At 34.4% G+C, this 16,482-nt stretch overlaps 1 protein-coding gene across 4 annotated transcripts in view; it reads left to right on the top strand.

Annotated features, from left to right (window-relative positions):
- The window catches only part of FBXW7 (F-box and WD repeat domain containing 7), a 145,154-nt gene that overhangs the window by 26,048 nt on the left and 102,624 nt on the right, over window positions 1-16,482 (top strand). For all 4 annotated transcript variants that reach the window (XM_037496688.2, XM_037496696.2, XM_037496693.2 and 1 more), the window contains exon 2: window positions 10,157-10,204. The gene's annotated coding sequence lies outside the window, so the exon portion shown is untranslated. The remainder of the gene's footprint in view (window positions 1-10,156; window positions 10,205-16,482) is intronic.

Consider the following 16,482-nt stretch of genomic DNA (forward strand, 5'->3'; position numbering starts at 1 on the left):
TTGGAGTCCTGCAGAAAGCAGAATCCAGTTTCCTGGCATCCCTTGCGGCTAGGACATGGGCATGTGACTTAGATTCCATTGATCTAGTACATCTGTGAAAGCCATGAGTCAGAAGAGAATTGGAAGGTAGTAACTCTTGCTTGGAATTGTTTCCTGATATGGCTGTTGGGAGGTAAGACTGAGCTTTTAGAGGTAGCAGTGCTACGTAGAGATTCTTTTTGAGTCTTACTGTCTCAGATTCAACTTTCATTCTACCAGGGCTCAAAGCGTGGGGACAATTTGGTGGGAGATTTGGGTGTTTTTCTTGATTTCATACCCCCAGCTGTTTTTTTGGCTCTCTGGGGGAAATTGCTTGCAAAACGTAATAAGTTTTTTATCCATCTCTTTTCTGCTGGAAACATATGAAATGGGTTCTGTTGTTTGCTACTAGAAGCCCTGACTGGGCTACTAATATTAAATAATTTGTTTATTGTCACAGTATTTTGTTTTTCTAATTAAGATCCAAAAATTGCTTAGCACTTAAACTCTGTATTTCCCTCTTCAGAGGTCTATATTTCTTTGCCACCTTTTTTTTTTTTTTTTTCCCTACCCAGAATGCCAATTTTTGTACCTTTTGAATTTCTTCTTGTCTCAGCTCCTTAGCTTGAGTTCCACTGCTGTACATCCCAGAAACTTGATGGATTCTTATCTTCCTAGGAACAATTGTTTAGGTGTTACATGCTAGTTTTTTTTCTCTTTTGTATACATCTTCGCTCTTACAATAAATAATAAGCTTCCTGAGAAGTGGGAGTAGAGTGCTTTCTATCCCCTATAGTACCTAGCGTAATGTCTTGTACCTATTGGATTTAGGTTCAGCACACTTTCGTGATGTATAGTGATTAGAGTTGCTGAAAATAACAATGGTGCCAGGCCAAGTGAGCTAAGATAGTAAACTCGTTAGATTTGCTGCATCTTGATCCTTTTGGGACAAAATAGTCTGGCCAGGAGGCCCCATTTCCTTGTCCCTCAAGGAGTGTAAGTGTTGCTTCTCATCAGAAGGTGGCACATATTCTAAATTGACATCTTTGTGTTTCAAAAAAATTTTTTTCCTTGACAAAAGCCTTTTATTTCCCTTCTGCTCTCTAGTTACTTACACTATACCCCTGGAATTGATGCTCATAATTAGCAAGCTCACTATTTTCAATTTCCAAAAATTTCATGTAAATTGTGAAATAATTCGTACATGCATGGTCTTATAAAAAGTAATATAACTAACACATACGGACCCAGCTTCAAGGTGAAGCAGATGTTAGCTTTCTGCCGGGTTTGCGTTTTTTTCTCTTCTTTTAAGGTTTTCCTTTCCCTATGCTTTCCTCTCTCCTTCAGAGGTTCCCACTATCCATAAGGCCTTGTGCATCATTCCTCTGAATTTTGTACATACAAAACATTTCCCTAAAAGATGACCTGAAAATTTTCATATGACCTTGTTTTCTTGATGTACTCATTGACAGATGTAGGTTTAGCTTCTTAACTGCTGTTCGCTATTATTCTATGTTGAAGAACCCTCAGTTTCATACTGAGAGGTAAGTATGGTTCTATCTTTTGGCAAATAGTATTTAACGAAGTCTTGTGTATAAGGATCTAGGTAATGTGTAACTTCAGGATAGACACCTGAGAGAATTGTTGGATTGCAGTGCAGGTGCCGTTTAATCTTTAGCAAGTACTGCAAAGTCCAGTCCAAAGTAGAGGTACTACTTTGTACCCATCAGCATGTTTCCCCACATTTTTGTCCATTATATTTCATTTTTTCTCTAGCTACTATTTGCCTCTCTGAAAGAGGAGAAATGGGCTTGCATAGTTTTTATTGTGTTTTACTCTGATTCTAATGAAGTTGAACATCTTTGCCTGGGTTTGTTCCTTCTGGTCTTCTGTGAACGTTTTCTGTGTGTCCTTTGCTGGTTTTCTCTTTCTGCTGCTGCTAACTGAATGTTGCACTGATTTATGGCAGCTCTTTTTATAATCTGGATATTTATGTTTTTGGTAATATGGATTGTAAATCTTTTCTAGTTAATGAATTGTTTTTAATTTTGTTTAAAAGCTTGAATTTACTACATGAATTTCTTTTTAGCATATTCTATACTAGTCTGGTGTGTCTATTTTCATGACATTATTATATTGTGTTAATTACAATAGTTTTGATATATCTAGATTTTTGATACAGTGAATTTTCTTTCAATGAATTTAGGTCACATCAAGTTTCTTCTTCACTGCCAAGAAGACTTAACAAAAACCCAAACCCTGTTGGGATTGTGATTGGAATTTCACTGAGTTTGCAGATTTCAGGGGGGATAATTGTCATCTTTATATTGGATGACTGTGATATATATTTCTATTTAGGCATTCTTTAATGTCATTCAGTACAGTTCTATTGTTTTCACAAAAGCTTTCTGTTAGATTTATTTTTGGTGTTTTATGTTTTTTGTTACTATCGTGAAATATTTTTATAAAAATACATTTTATAACTAATTTTATAAAAATACATTTTGGTGATGACAAACTCATAACTACCTATAACCAGTTAGTGTGGGAAACCAGTTGCTCTTTGTCAGATGTAGCTAGTAACATTGCTGAACTCTAATTGCGATGATGCAGTCTTTTGGATGTTCTGTTTATCACATAATCAGGGGATGATTAGATTTTGTTTCTTTCCAAACCTCCAGCTCTTTATTTTTATTGCCTTATTAAGCTGTCTAGGACACTCTACTAAAACTGTAGCCATCTTGGGTCTTGGCTTTATATGTGGGTTAGTGTACGGAGGAGGAAGGGGGAATATGAATTCTAAATTCTCGCCAAAGGCTAAAAGCCGCATTTCCAGTCCCTATATATAACTTAAAGCCAAATGATATACTTTAAGGTTAGTAACATGTTCTTGGGCAGAAACAGTGTCAACTTGGAATTTTGTTAGTTTTATCCATTACTGGTGCTTAAAAAATTTCCTGTCATGGAAATTTCAAATCATTTTAAAGAATGATTTTGATTTATCCTTTCTTGGTGACATTTCTGTGGGAAGACTTAAGGTGATTTAATTGGCTGTATTGTTGAGATTGGTAGTATAGCCTGTATTAGATACGTTTCTTTAGTTGAAATGCCATTCTATTATAACAGGTTGCTATAATTAAAAAATACTGCAACAACAAATTCCTTAGTATTCCCATAAATTAGTGGTGTGAGTATGGTAGAGCCACTTTTGGAAACTATGGCAGTTTCTTACAAATGTAAGTGTGCATCTACCTTCGAATGTAGCATTTCTGTTCCTTTGTGCTTTCTGAAGAGAAATAAAAAATGTATGTCAATGGAAAGCAACATTTTGCAAACATTTCAAGCATATTTTATTTATTTGTAGTAGCTAACAACTGAACCAACCCCAATGTCAGTTAATAAGATAATAGTGAAGTTTTGTTAGGTTCATTCAGTAAAATGTTACTAGACATAAAAAGGAACATGCAAGTAAAATGACATGGATGACTCAAAAGCACATTCAACTTAAGGTACTGGATAGAGTATGTTTATATTAAAGTCTAGAAATAGGCAAAGCTAATTTGTGCTGGAAAAAAGGGCAAACACTGAACAGTGGTTGAATTCTTGTGGTTGTAGGGTGTTGGTACCCAAGTGGGAAGGGCATAAGGGAGTTTCCTGAAATGATGAAAATATTCAGTATTTAATAGAGATGAGGGTTACGTGAGGTTATTTGTCAAAGTGGAGATACATACATACATACATCTATGTAAGTTAAGTGCACTTTTCGGTATGTAACTTAAAATCTATATAAAAATAGTACGTTGGGCAGGGAGTAGAGGGTATAGTTGAAACAAGAATGATAAGGATACTGATGGTTTTGATGTTGAGTCCATAGGCTTTTATATTATACTACTTTGTTTATTTTGTATATCTTTAAAATTTTCCACATAGAAAGATTGGTTTTTTTTTTTGTTGTTGTTTGTTTGTTTTTAATCCTGAAGGGTATGAAGACAGATGAATACCACCTATGTTCTTACTGCTGCTTTTAATAAAAATAATGTTACCAATACAACTTTCTTCCCTTGTGAACTACATTCTGATTATGAAATGCCTTCTTCCCCACCAGCTACTATCCTGAATCCCTCTTCACTTTTAAACATTCTGCACTTTTTAAACATTCTACAAATATAGTCTAAAGGTATCTTCCTTGAGAGAAGGCCTTTTCTGACTTAAAACACTTACTAGGTTAAGTGTTGTAACTGTGATTTGCTTGATTACTTTATGTCTATCTCTCTGGCAGACTGTTTTCAGAGAGCAGGGTCTATCAACACTTGCTGTCTTAGTGCCTAGCATAGTAAATTTATTGAATGATTTTGTTGGTATATTTTTTGCTTCTTTTTTTTTTAAAGATAGCAAAATTGAAAAGCTTTATTGTATACTTTGATTTTTGGGATCAATATGTTAGGAAAAAGATGTGAATGTGAGAGAATGAATAATAGGTGGTAATTTTTTCTGATTTTATTAGTATCTGATGGGGAAAAAAAGAACAGTAATACTGTGTACTTAGATCTAGAAACATATCCAAGTGGCCTGCTATTTGCTTCCCAAAAGCTCTTTAGCTTTAGTGTGTGTTTGTGTTTTCTATTTTCTTGGAAAACGTGAGTAGAAGGATCCGTTTCCTATTTCCAAAGTTTATTCTAAATAGCTCTTTTCCTTCTCTGATATGCTTATACTTCCTTGCCTATTAGTTAATTGCCTAGGTGTTTATCAAGGGTGATGATCTTTAGGGCTTTCTTATTTTAAAAGGTTTTCTTATTTTTTGTACTGATAACTGTATATTTTAAACTTTGATATGCTTCACTGCCAAATGCAGTCATGAACTAACATCATAAAGATTGGAGACATGCTTTGCTTATAATTGTATCATTAAATTTATTTTATTTATAGATTTATTTATACAAGAACCCAGGTACAGGCCAGATGCGTGGAAGGGTGAGAGGATTCACCAGAGACAGAGCTGGGAACAGAACAGGCAGACTGATGAAATACACTGCTGAGGGGAGCAGCAGGCAAGACAGAAGAGGTGTGCTGAGCCATGTGGGACCCTTGCTGGTCGGCTGGGATCAAACCGGTGCTGCAGAGGCTGCAGACACCTTCACAGCGCTGTGCTCAACTACCTGCGCCACCAGGGGAGGCCCTCCCTGTATCATTAAATTTAAAGCTTATACAATTAAAAGTATTGAAGGTGGGGATGTGCTTTGATTTTTGCCATTTTGCATTTCCATGGAAATGATTTTTGCCATTTTGCATTTCCATGGGCAGTTTAATAAAGTATTTAGATGCTAGCTTTTTTTTTTTTTTTTTTAACTTTTGCTACTTCTTAGGAAACAGTATATTATAAAGGGTAAGAGAGTGGGCTTTGGAAAAGTCAGACTTATAGGACTTAAGTCCTGTTTGCACTGTCTCCTAGTTGTGTGATTTGACCAGTTACTTAAGTGCTTTGTATATCAGTTTTCTCATCATTAAAACAGAATTTTTGAGACCCAGGTTTTTCTAATTATTTGAAGGGATTTAAATGCCTGTTATTGCAATTTAAATGCCTGTTTCAGTGTCTTCACTGAAAACTTTCAAACTTGTCTAAGCTTCTTGAATCCATGCTAAATATTGTATTTAGTAGTTAATATTGTAAACTACAGGAAATTTTCTGGATGCTCTTGTACCTTAAGTTGAATCACTTGAGGATCTTTGCAGTATCTTCCGTTTCTTGCTTATTGAAGATCATTTTTTAAAGCCGGTAAGATAAACATTTTTGTTTTTCATTTTGAGAATATTTACAAGTTGTGCATTTAGTTTGTTAGAAGATGGCACAAATTTGTATAAATACCAACTCTTTGGGAAAGCAAGAATGATTGGAATGGAAGTGGTTTCATCTAGGAACAATTTGCAGAAGTTGGAACTATATGTTAAATTATCAAGTTACCTAGAGTAGAAGGTTGAATTTCTAGAATAATTATGTTTTAGTTGTTAAACTAAATGGCATGTAAGAGAACTTTTAAGTTCATATGGCAAAAACAGGGAAAAATTGCAAAATTAAGAGTCTCTGAGGTTTCTGATGTTTCATAGACTAACAAAAGGTTGCTTTATTAGCAGCATTAATGAACGAATTGCTTTATTGGCTTAGGCATACTAGTAGCTTTGTCGGTCCAAAGAGCTAAGAGTTCTTATTTCAATTCATGATTATGTTAGAGTAGTGAAGTGAAAGCCGCTGACCTTCTCTTAAGCAGAAAATAGAAAGTTTTTACAAATAGATTAAAGCATAAGGAATGTGATGAAGAATTAAATTATTATCAAATCACTTAAAAATTTGTTTTAAAAATTTTCCTGCATCAATCTTACAATAGTAGATTTCTTATAGCTTAATTGATACATAAAATAATTTTTTGAAGAAAGGTCAGAATGACTAAAAATTAGTGAATTATTATGATGGATAAACTTTTAGTTCTCCAAATAGTGATACGTACTGAAAGTTTGAATAGTGTGATTTTAGGGAGATGTTACAATTCCATAAAGCTTCAATTTCTTGTTGAATCTGTCAGTTGCAGATATCAAGGTGGGTAGCAGTGGTTTCTAGGAAGGAGATGAGAATACTTACAATGATTTTGTGTTACTGCAATAAAGTGATTAACTGGGACTTGTGACTTAAGGACTATAAAGTTGGTGGTAGTGAAAGATCTAGGCATAGGTTTTGTAAGATGTATCCTGTAAAAAAAAATTAGTTGACAAAAATTGTGAATTTAGAAATACTTCTAAAGTTTGTGGAAATGTTGAAGAAATACTGAGGTTATAATTCCATATAGATGTAATTGTGTAGTGAAAGGATTATAAAATGCAGATTACTTATAGTGAAACCGTATATTTTGTAAGAGACTGTTAAAGTAAAAAAAGTACTTACTTTTTTTTTTTAAAACAAAAAATTACGTGACATTTTCTGAAAACATTTCAAGACTGGAATAGAATTCATTTCTGTAGAAAGTGTGGGTAATGTTGGTTTACACCTGGTTGATTTGTGAAATACTCTAGTTAAGTAAGTTGTATGGGTGAGAGTAATTTGAAAAGTGATATCTTATGCTTTGTCCCAGACAATTCAAGATCTCATGCGATATGACTGCTTACAATTCTTGACTAGCTGAGTTCCTGTCTTTTAAGCTCTGCCTTTTCTACCTCCATAATTAAATTAGAAAACAATAAAAAATAAGTGTCCCATCCCAGGAAATTTTCATTAGCACTGTTTCAAGGTGCTAGGTTTTCACATACCTACATTTCCATGGTTATGACTCATGAGTAATCTTTCGTAGTTTTATTGCTGAATGAACAGTGAGCAATCCCTGAATTTATTGTGTATTTTTTGATTTGGGGGAAGACTGTTTTGCTTACATCCTTATAGTCCTCCCTGGGATCTTTATTACTACAAAGAATGGTAGGGTTTATTTACTGTCAGCTGCAAAGTAGACTCTGAACTATGATACTGGTTCTTTTCCTGGTGTTTGTATTTTGCTGAGATGTGTGATCTCTGGGCGGGGGGTGGGGGGTCCCCTTGATATCAATCAGTAAGTTAATTGTTCTCTTGTAGGAAAAGACAAACTTCTCTTGAGGGAGAGTTCTCTCCCCTTTTACCCTTTTTGTTCTAAGGTGTCTCTCAGATCAACACTTTTCTTCATTATCAAAAGTTGCCAAAGCAGTTATTGTAAGTGCTAAGTTATTTTTGTTGAAAATAAGCTATTTAGAAAAGTATGTACCTGAATTAGAAGAAGCACTTGTCTGATGTGGGAAGGGGAAGGAAGGGCCTAGGTTGATTTTAAATATCAGTTACATATCTCAGAATCCCACTGAATGGTTGGCTGCCTTGAAGAAGAGATCTGACAGAGGTATCCTGGTTGACTGAATTGATCACTGCCAGGCTAGACTCTTACAGATAAAGCAGCCCAATATTTAGAAATTTATTGTAGAGTTTTGATGAGTCAATAAAGTTTGTCCAGAGGATGCTTTGCCTCTAGGGATTGTTCAGGGACCTGCCCTACTTATTCAGGCTTATGCCCTTCTGCTCCTTTGATTACTGCCTTAGAGACTTATACAACAACAACAAACCCCCCAAAAACAAAAGCAAAAAAAAAAAAACAGCAGCTCAAGACAAGTAGATAGTCGTTTTGGTGGGTAATAATATTATCTTACTTTATTGTATATCTGTGATTGCTTTATGAGTAGTAATGTTGAGCACCTTTTCAATATGTTTATTAGTTTCTGAAATTGTCTTTTGTCATGTTTTGTTTGGTCTTTAACTTATTTTAAAAATTGGGTTGTCTTTTTTTTTTTTTTTATAGCGGCATGTTTTTATTTATTTATTTATTTGTTTGTTTGTTTTGTTTATACATGCACTGGGTACAGTCAGAAGCGCGGGAGGGTGAGAGAATTCACCAGAGCAAGAGCGGGGAGCAGAGCAGGCAGAAGGACCGAAGTACACTGCTGAGGGGAGCAGCGGGCGGCAGGAGAGGTCTGCGCGCCATGTGGGACCCTCCTCCGGTGGCTGGGGAACAGCCGGGGATCGAACCGGCGCCGCAGAGGCTGTGGGCAGCTTCGCAACCCAGCGCTCAACCGCTGCGCCACCGGGGAGGCCCTGGGTTGTCTTTTTCTTGGTGATTTAAATTTTTTAATAGATATTTTTAGAGATGAGTTGGTTGTTGGACATGTGACTTTTGAGTATTTTCTCTTATTCACTAGCTTGCATCTTCATTTTTTAAAGAACACAACTTTGCAATTTAACAAAGTCCAATTTGTTGTATTTTTTTTTTTGTGACTCTTTAAGAAAGCTTCGCCTACTTCAAAGTCATGGTGATATTTCCTATTATCTTACAGAAGTTTTATTGTTTAGATTTCTAATATATCTCTTTCATGTCTCTTTTCATTGCCAGTGGATGGTTGTAATTCATTTGATTGGCTTTGCCCTTAGCAGCAGTGATGATATAAAGTCTATGGGGATGGCTCATAAGAAAACATTTTTATTTTTATATGTGGTATTGTAATTTCTATGGTAACATTTTCTGCTAGTTAAGATGAATTTTTATTCTGGTCATTCTCTAAAAGGAATTTAAAAAGATTTTCTTTTCTCTTACTCTAAAGATGCTATCTTTAGATACTATTTCATAGTATGTCATGTTTTATATTACTTGTTTTGCTTTGTATTGTTTTTGAGCAGTCATAGTATGGTTCCTTAAAAGCCTTGGGTTGTGTAGTCAAAGGAAGCTACTGTGTTTAAGCAGGGATTGTTTTTACAAGGATTGGTTGTTTAATTTGCAAAATGTGAAATACATGAGATGATTTTTCATAAAGTGTATATCAGTTATTTCAAGTCCTGAGCAATGTGCCTAGCAAACGACAAGAACTCTGTTATATTGAGTGCTTTTTTTCTTGAATTTTTGAACTTCCGTTTGAAGGTTATTTTGACCTGAGGTTTGACAGAACTTGTTAATATACTGTTTATTATAAAATTATTTATAGCTAACTTTTGTAACTAGTAAAGTGAATTTGTTAGTTTATATATTTCTTTTTATTGTGGGTAGTTTATTTCTTCATATGATGGATTTTTGAAATGCTTCCTTATGTTAATTTTTTAATAAAAATAGGATGGATACTTTATAAGAAATCGTTCTACTTCACTGACTGTACTTTATAAATGATTTTAGGTTGTCTGGGTGCTACTTAAATGTGGTAACTTGATATCAGAATGCAGAATGTCACAGTGTATGTTGATTGTCTAGAAAAATTTAGCATCTGAATACCTAAAATATTGTTAGCAGGCTGTTGTCTTGGTCTGTAATTTAAAAAAATGCAATTTGTTATAGCGCTTACTCTTCTGTAGTCTAGTAAGCTTACCAATGTCTTAATAATTTATTAGCTTTTCTATATATTACATGTGAAGTTACAATTATAAGATTATGAAAATTTTGCTTTTATGTTTATCATCTGCTAAAGTTTGAGCATTGATTGTGGTTTTTAAGTGTTATGAAAAAATCAGATTTATTCTCATATTCAATGGATTCTTGGATAGATTTTATAGAGAAAGGGTAATTTCTGATGTTTCAAAATCATTTCTTTTTTTGTTTAGGGAGTCTCAGCCACCAGCAGGATTTTTAAACAGCTGTCTAAATATTTGGTAAGTACATAATCTTCATGTTAAATATCTTGCATGTTATTTATAAGTTTACATGTACGGTTACATTAATGATATATAATAGCAAGTGTAAATTACAATTTACATTTCTTTTAATTTTACCTGTTGCTGGAATTTCTTTATGCTTATCCTAAGTTACCTTCTGATTCTACTCATTATATCCAGAAAATCTTGCGGTGGGAAGCCTAAGTGTTAAAAGAATTCAAAGAAAGACGTGGTTTTTGTGGGCAGAAATGGTACAATACTTGTGAATGAAACAGATTTCATGTGAGCCTTTTGTAACAGTTTTCTGTTAGTGTTGATACTAGTGTAACTGCATAGCTTAGGGGTGGCCAGAGACCCCAAACTATTAAGAGGACAAACCCATTTGGCCCTCCACATGTGCAGAGGTAAAGAAAGCAGACTCTTAATGTGGAAGAACTTTAATTGGTGTGTTGGGGGGGGGGGTATGTAAGAGGAGGGGAGAGAGAGAAAAAAAGGAATTTCAAATAACAGATTCCCAATCAAACTCCAAAAATCACCCTTCCCCTAATAGGCAAAATGCCCAATCAGATAGGCCCAGCCCAAAATGCGTGCGTGGCTGAGACTGGAAAGCTTGCCACAAGTCTAAGGCAACTCTCTTTGGGAAACCACAAGGAAAGGATTAGGTGGGTCCCAGAGAACTGGGATAGAAGGAAAGTTCCAGAATTCAAAATGTACCATATCATGCACCAGGAGGTCAAAGCTAAGGTTGCCATTGTCTGCCAGACCAGAAACAGCCTTCCCACGTCTCTCATTCACGTTTCTTCCTTGTCTCTCCTCCACATGTGTTCCCTCTCCCTCCTTTGTTTCACCTCAATTTATTTATCTGCCTTGGTCCTTCCCAGCTGCCCCCCACTCAGGCATGGCTTGCTGGGCATTGTAGTTCAAGGTGGCTGCATGTAAGTGCAGGCAGGGAAAATAGTGCATGTTCACTGGAGATGCATCCCTGTTACACTAATTCAACTTTCTTCTCCAGCCACCTGTTACTGGACTGCTTACATTAGGTCCAGTTCACCACAATATGACACTGTGAAGTCCAGATAGATTTTATGATGATTATTAAATGGGGTATGGGAAGGACTGAGATATTAATCGAGACTCATTATTTTAATTTATTTTTGATTTGTGAATAAAATATCTTTAAGGGTGAATGTGTTTATTTGATTAGCTAAAGGAAATTTCTTGCTTAGAGAATTATTTAATAGTAAACTGATTTCTCTCATTATTCTTGTTAATGTGTTTGAAACAGTAACTGTTTAGTCAAAGGATGTTTCTAAAAATCTGTCATAATCCTAGTTGATGCTTAAGTATTCAACAATTATAGTATTTGGTTTACTGGATATTTATAATAAATATAATTTTCATAGGAGCAACTGATGTTACGTAGAACTCTTAAACAAATTTTGGTACTTTAAAATGTGGTACCTGATTTCTGGAGATGTATTAAGTAGAAAAGAATAAAGTACTGTCACTTTTTCCCCATTGATGTACTTATTTCAGTTAGTTTGAGGGAAGCAGTCATCTTTGCATTATGTATGTTTATGACATTTCATTTTTGCAAATTATTTTTTAATGACTCCTTTGTTGAGAAGTATTTTATTTGCCAGAAAACACACCCCTAAGTGTACAAGTGGTTTTTTAGTATGTTTAGGGTTGTGCAATTACTACTATTTAATTTTAGAATGCTTTCACTTCCTTTACCCCACCTCCCACAAAAAAACAAAAAACAGCTATCTGTTAACCATTAGCAATCTCCCTAATTCCCTTGAAAGACCACCCCCCCTCAAAACACACACACACACCACACCCCTGCCCCAACGCTAGGGAACTAACAATATACTTTCAGTATCTATGGATTTGCCTATTCTGGACATTGCATATAAGTGGAACCATATTATATTTGTTCTTTTGTGTCCGGCTGCTTTCACATAGCATATGTCAAGGTTCACCCATGTTGTAGTACATACTTAACTTTTATGACTGAAAAATTTTCATTGTATACCATATTAGAATTTTCCATTCATCAGTTGATGGATTGTATCTATTTTTTGGTCATTAGGAATGCTTCTTTAGTGAATATTGTCACGTTAAGGTTTTGTGTGCACATAAGTTTCATTTATTTGGGTACATAATTATAGGGGTGGAAATGCTGGGTAATAGGGTAATTCTATGTTTAACTCTGGGGACCTGTCAAAATGGCCAACTATTTTACGATGCACCAATAATGTATGAGGGTTCCATTTTCTCTATATCCTCACCTATACTTATTTGTAATTAGTGTTCCTAGTAGGTATTATGTAGTATTTTATAGTGATTTTGGTGTTCATTTCCATAATAACTGATGATGAGCATTATTTCATGCACTTAATGGCCATTTTATAAAGTATCTTCCTTAGAGAAAAATGTCTGTTCATGTCCTTTGCTCATTTTTAAATTGAGTTGTTTTTTTGTGTTCTTTAATGGTAAGCATCCTTGATATATTCTTAAGACCAGTCTTTTATAAGGTACATGATTTGCAAATACTTTCCCCCCATTTTGTAGATTGTTGTTTCACTCTTTTTTTCTGGTGTCCTTTTGAAGCACAAAGTTTTAAATTTTGATGAAGTCACTTTATCAGTGTTTTTCTTTTGTTGCTTACACTTTTGGTGTTACTGCAAGTTCATTTTAAAATAAACATTCATTGGTAGTTTAGGTCTGTGACAAGGTTTTAATTATCACAGGGACTATATAGCATTGACATTTCCTGTGTTTGACAGCCAAAGCCCAAAGGAAGCAATTATCCTTGTATTTGTGCTTCAGTTCCTCAACTAATTGTTTTAGGCAAAACGTTATGTTTTGATCCCATGTGTTACCATGAAAATGTTAGCTGTATGTGATATGTTTATTGATATTAGTCTTGTGAATTCATGTTGGAGGTTTTTCTTTTTTAAAGGTAAAGGGAGGGGCCATACTTAATACTTCAGTTTCTTTTCATACTTAGGATTTTATACCTATCTAAACCATTGCTTTTTAGGCTACGAGAATTATCAGAGTTCTTTTTATCTTTCTTGTGGAGACTAATTTTGAGAATCATGTTGATTTTAATCATGCAGTTTATTTGTAGACAGTAGTATTTTGATGTTTTGTATGCCTGCACATGGAACAGGTATTTCCCCCTCCTTTATTATATGTGTTTTTAATATTTATGGGGCCTCTTTAGTTTTGTATTTTTGATCATTACGTGGTTTCTTGTATTATTTGAAAGCTTAGTTCTGGATGGATTGGCCTATAATGTTTGCTTTAGTTTTTTAGAGAAATGGCATATGATAATGGAATGTCACCATTCTCAGCATTGACTTTCTGTGTAAGAGCCAGGGGTCATAATATGGTGTAATAATATGCTTTTATTAGGGGAATTTATTTTTGATTGTCTTTCATATTATCTAGCAGTATCTGCATTAACTTCAAATAAACAGAAGTCAATTTTAATGAAATTTTATGGAGCTCAGATTATTGATATTCTTCTTGTTAGTTGATTTTAAATCATAGTCTGTTGATTAAAAATCATTAAAGTGCCCTTTGGATGATTAATATTCTTCAAATTGAAGTCTTTAATGTTTGGTTACAACATCCAGGGATATTTTGTAACAGAAAAGGAAATAACTGATAAATGCCATTCATGATGTTAAATTTTCAGTTGTGATAAAAATCAGGAAAAGATTTAGTTGAGAAAGTTACCTGTGGTGTATGTCAAAAATTGTAGTTAAGAGAATTTTGATAACCTAAATAGGGCAAAATGAAGGCAAAGTGGCTTTTGTGTGCTATTTCTTCCCTCCTCTTTTTTTATCGTGTATGCTTATTAGCATCATTGAGTATGTTTAATTTTGAGAGTATTTGTATTTGAAAAGCGGTTTTAGTATTAGTAAGACCCTTTTTCAGACAAGGGTAAGAAGGATTACCCATTAATCCTAACTTGTTACTAAAGTCATTTTCTCCTCCGCTAGTCCCTGGTAATATCTAACCTATTTTATGTTTGTATGAATTTGCCAATTACAGATATTTTATATAAGTGGAATCATTTGGTATTTGTCCTTTTGTCTGGCTTATTTCACTTAGCATAATGTTTCAAAGTTCATCTGTGTTGTAGCATGCACAGAATTTCATTCCTTTTTTTTTTTTTTTTAAAGATTTTTTTATTCATGCATACAAGAACCAGGATACAGGCCAGAGGTGTGGGGGGTGAGGGGATTCACCAGAGACAGAATGGGGAACAGAACAGGCAGATTGACTGAAATACACTGCTGAGGGGAGCGGTGGGCAAGTCAGGAGAGGTCTGCTGCGCCATGTGGGTTGCTCCCTGGCTGGGGATCAAAACGTGCTGCAGTGGCTGTGGACAGCTTCATAGGTTCTTAACCCCATGTGCCACCAGGGAGGCCCCGACTGGTTACTTCTTTAACTCAGTGTAAGTATAGTGCATCTTTATATATTAATATATATTTATAGTACATCCCCAGACCTTTTTTTTTTTTTGACCATTTCTGACGTCTCTGAATCCATTTGTTTTATATTTTATGCTTTTTGTTTGTACTGTGGTAGTTTGAGCAGTGTTTCCAGCCCTTGAAAGATTCTGTGTCCTAATTGCTAAAGCCTGTGAAAATGTTATTTAATGTGACTAAAGGAATTTTGCATCTGTGGTTAAGTTACTTGAGGTGTGGGGTAAAGATCCTGAGTTATCCAGGTGGACCCAGTGCTGTCATAGATTCCTTCCTTAGAAGGAAGAGATAAGGTTAGATCAGAAGAGATTAGTGATACACTTTGAAGATGAATAATGGAATTCAGGTAACTTTCTTAAACAGGGTCTTCTAGAGCCTCTAGAAAGAACATTGGCCTGCCCTTGATTTGAGTTTTAGCTCAGTGAAACTAATTTTGGACTTCTGGCCCCAACAAAGTAATTGTTAGATAATACATTTCTATTTCATGCTACCAGATTTTGAATTATTTGTTGTTTAGAAGTGTGGTGCTGCTATAGCAAATACCTAAAAATGTGCAAATAACTTTGAAATTGGGTAATGTGTAGAATTTTGAAGAACATGGTAGAAGCAGCCTGGATTACCTCAAATGTACTGTTGGTAGAAATATACATGTTAAAGTGTGCCATAGAGGCCTCAGGATGAAGTTAGCAGCAAGGTAGAGAAAACATCATTTTATAGAATACTTTAAGTATCATGAATAAACTGTTGGTAGATATATGAATATTAAAGAAACTAAAAATGAGGACTCAGAGGAGACCAAGAAGCCTAGTATGTAAGAACAATTTGTTACAAAACTGTTAATTTCTGGATTTTCCTGATGGCTTAAAAACACTTTTGAAAGACGTATTTGAATGCATTATTTTGAACCAAAATGGTTGTTTTTAACAATACTTAAATAAAAACTTTAATTATTTTGAAAATGGTAGTACATTGTTAGGATAGTATTTATTATTATTTTGATATAACTTAGAAATATCTGTGTTTGACACAATATATAAATATTTGTGCTTTTAGATATTACCCTAGTCGTTGATACTATTCTTCTGTATTCTAGGGATTTGTTTGTTTGTTTGTTTGTTTGTTTTTGGAAATAGGATATACGAAACAGTTACCAGTAATATATTTTCAACCATTGCCAAGTTGAAAATCAGTGTTTAAACTTAAACAAAATTTAGAGCTGTGTCAGTGTAGAATTTCTAAATACTATAGTTCCCTCTTCTGTCTTTTCAGAGCTATTGCACCAAGTTAAATTTTTCAAATTAATTTCAACAAGTATACAAAAATAATCAGTAGACTTAAATTCCTATTTTGTTTTCTGGCATTAGTAGGACTCCTATGTCTACTATTATAGCTCTAATACTTTTGTTGAGTTTGGAATTTAGACTGGTCGTATCAAAAATTAATTATAGGAAATATAAGAGGTTATAAGCAATTTGAAATATAGCACAGCTGACATGGTTTCTTCAAGTCAAAGAAATGAGAAAGAATGATTCTGGGGATTTGCTCCCAAGTGAAAGAGAGGTGAAAAGATAATAACCATATGCAAAGAGTGGTTCTTGTGGGGTTCTGTTTAGATCAAGTTACCTGGATTAGACTTTTGAGACAATTTGAAAATGTGAATATTGACAGATATTAGTTAAAACTTGGAAAACTTAATCTGATGAGTTGATATAGTTATTTTGTGATTATGTAAGGTAATGATAAAATGTTTAAAGATACATGACGTAT

The sequence above is a fragment of the Talpa occidentalis genome, unplaced genomic scaffold (assembly GCF_014898055.3).
Source record: "Talpa occidentalis isolate TD23 unplaced genomic scaffold, MPIMG_talOcc4v2.1 talOcc4.8, whole genome shotgun sequence".
Lineage (NCBI taxonomy): Eukaryota > Metazoa > Chordata > Mammalia > Eulipotyphla > Talpidae > Talpa > Talpa occidentalis.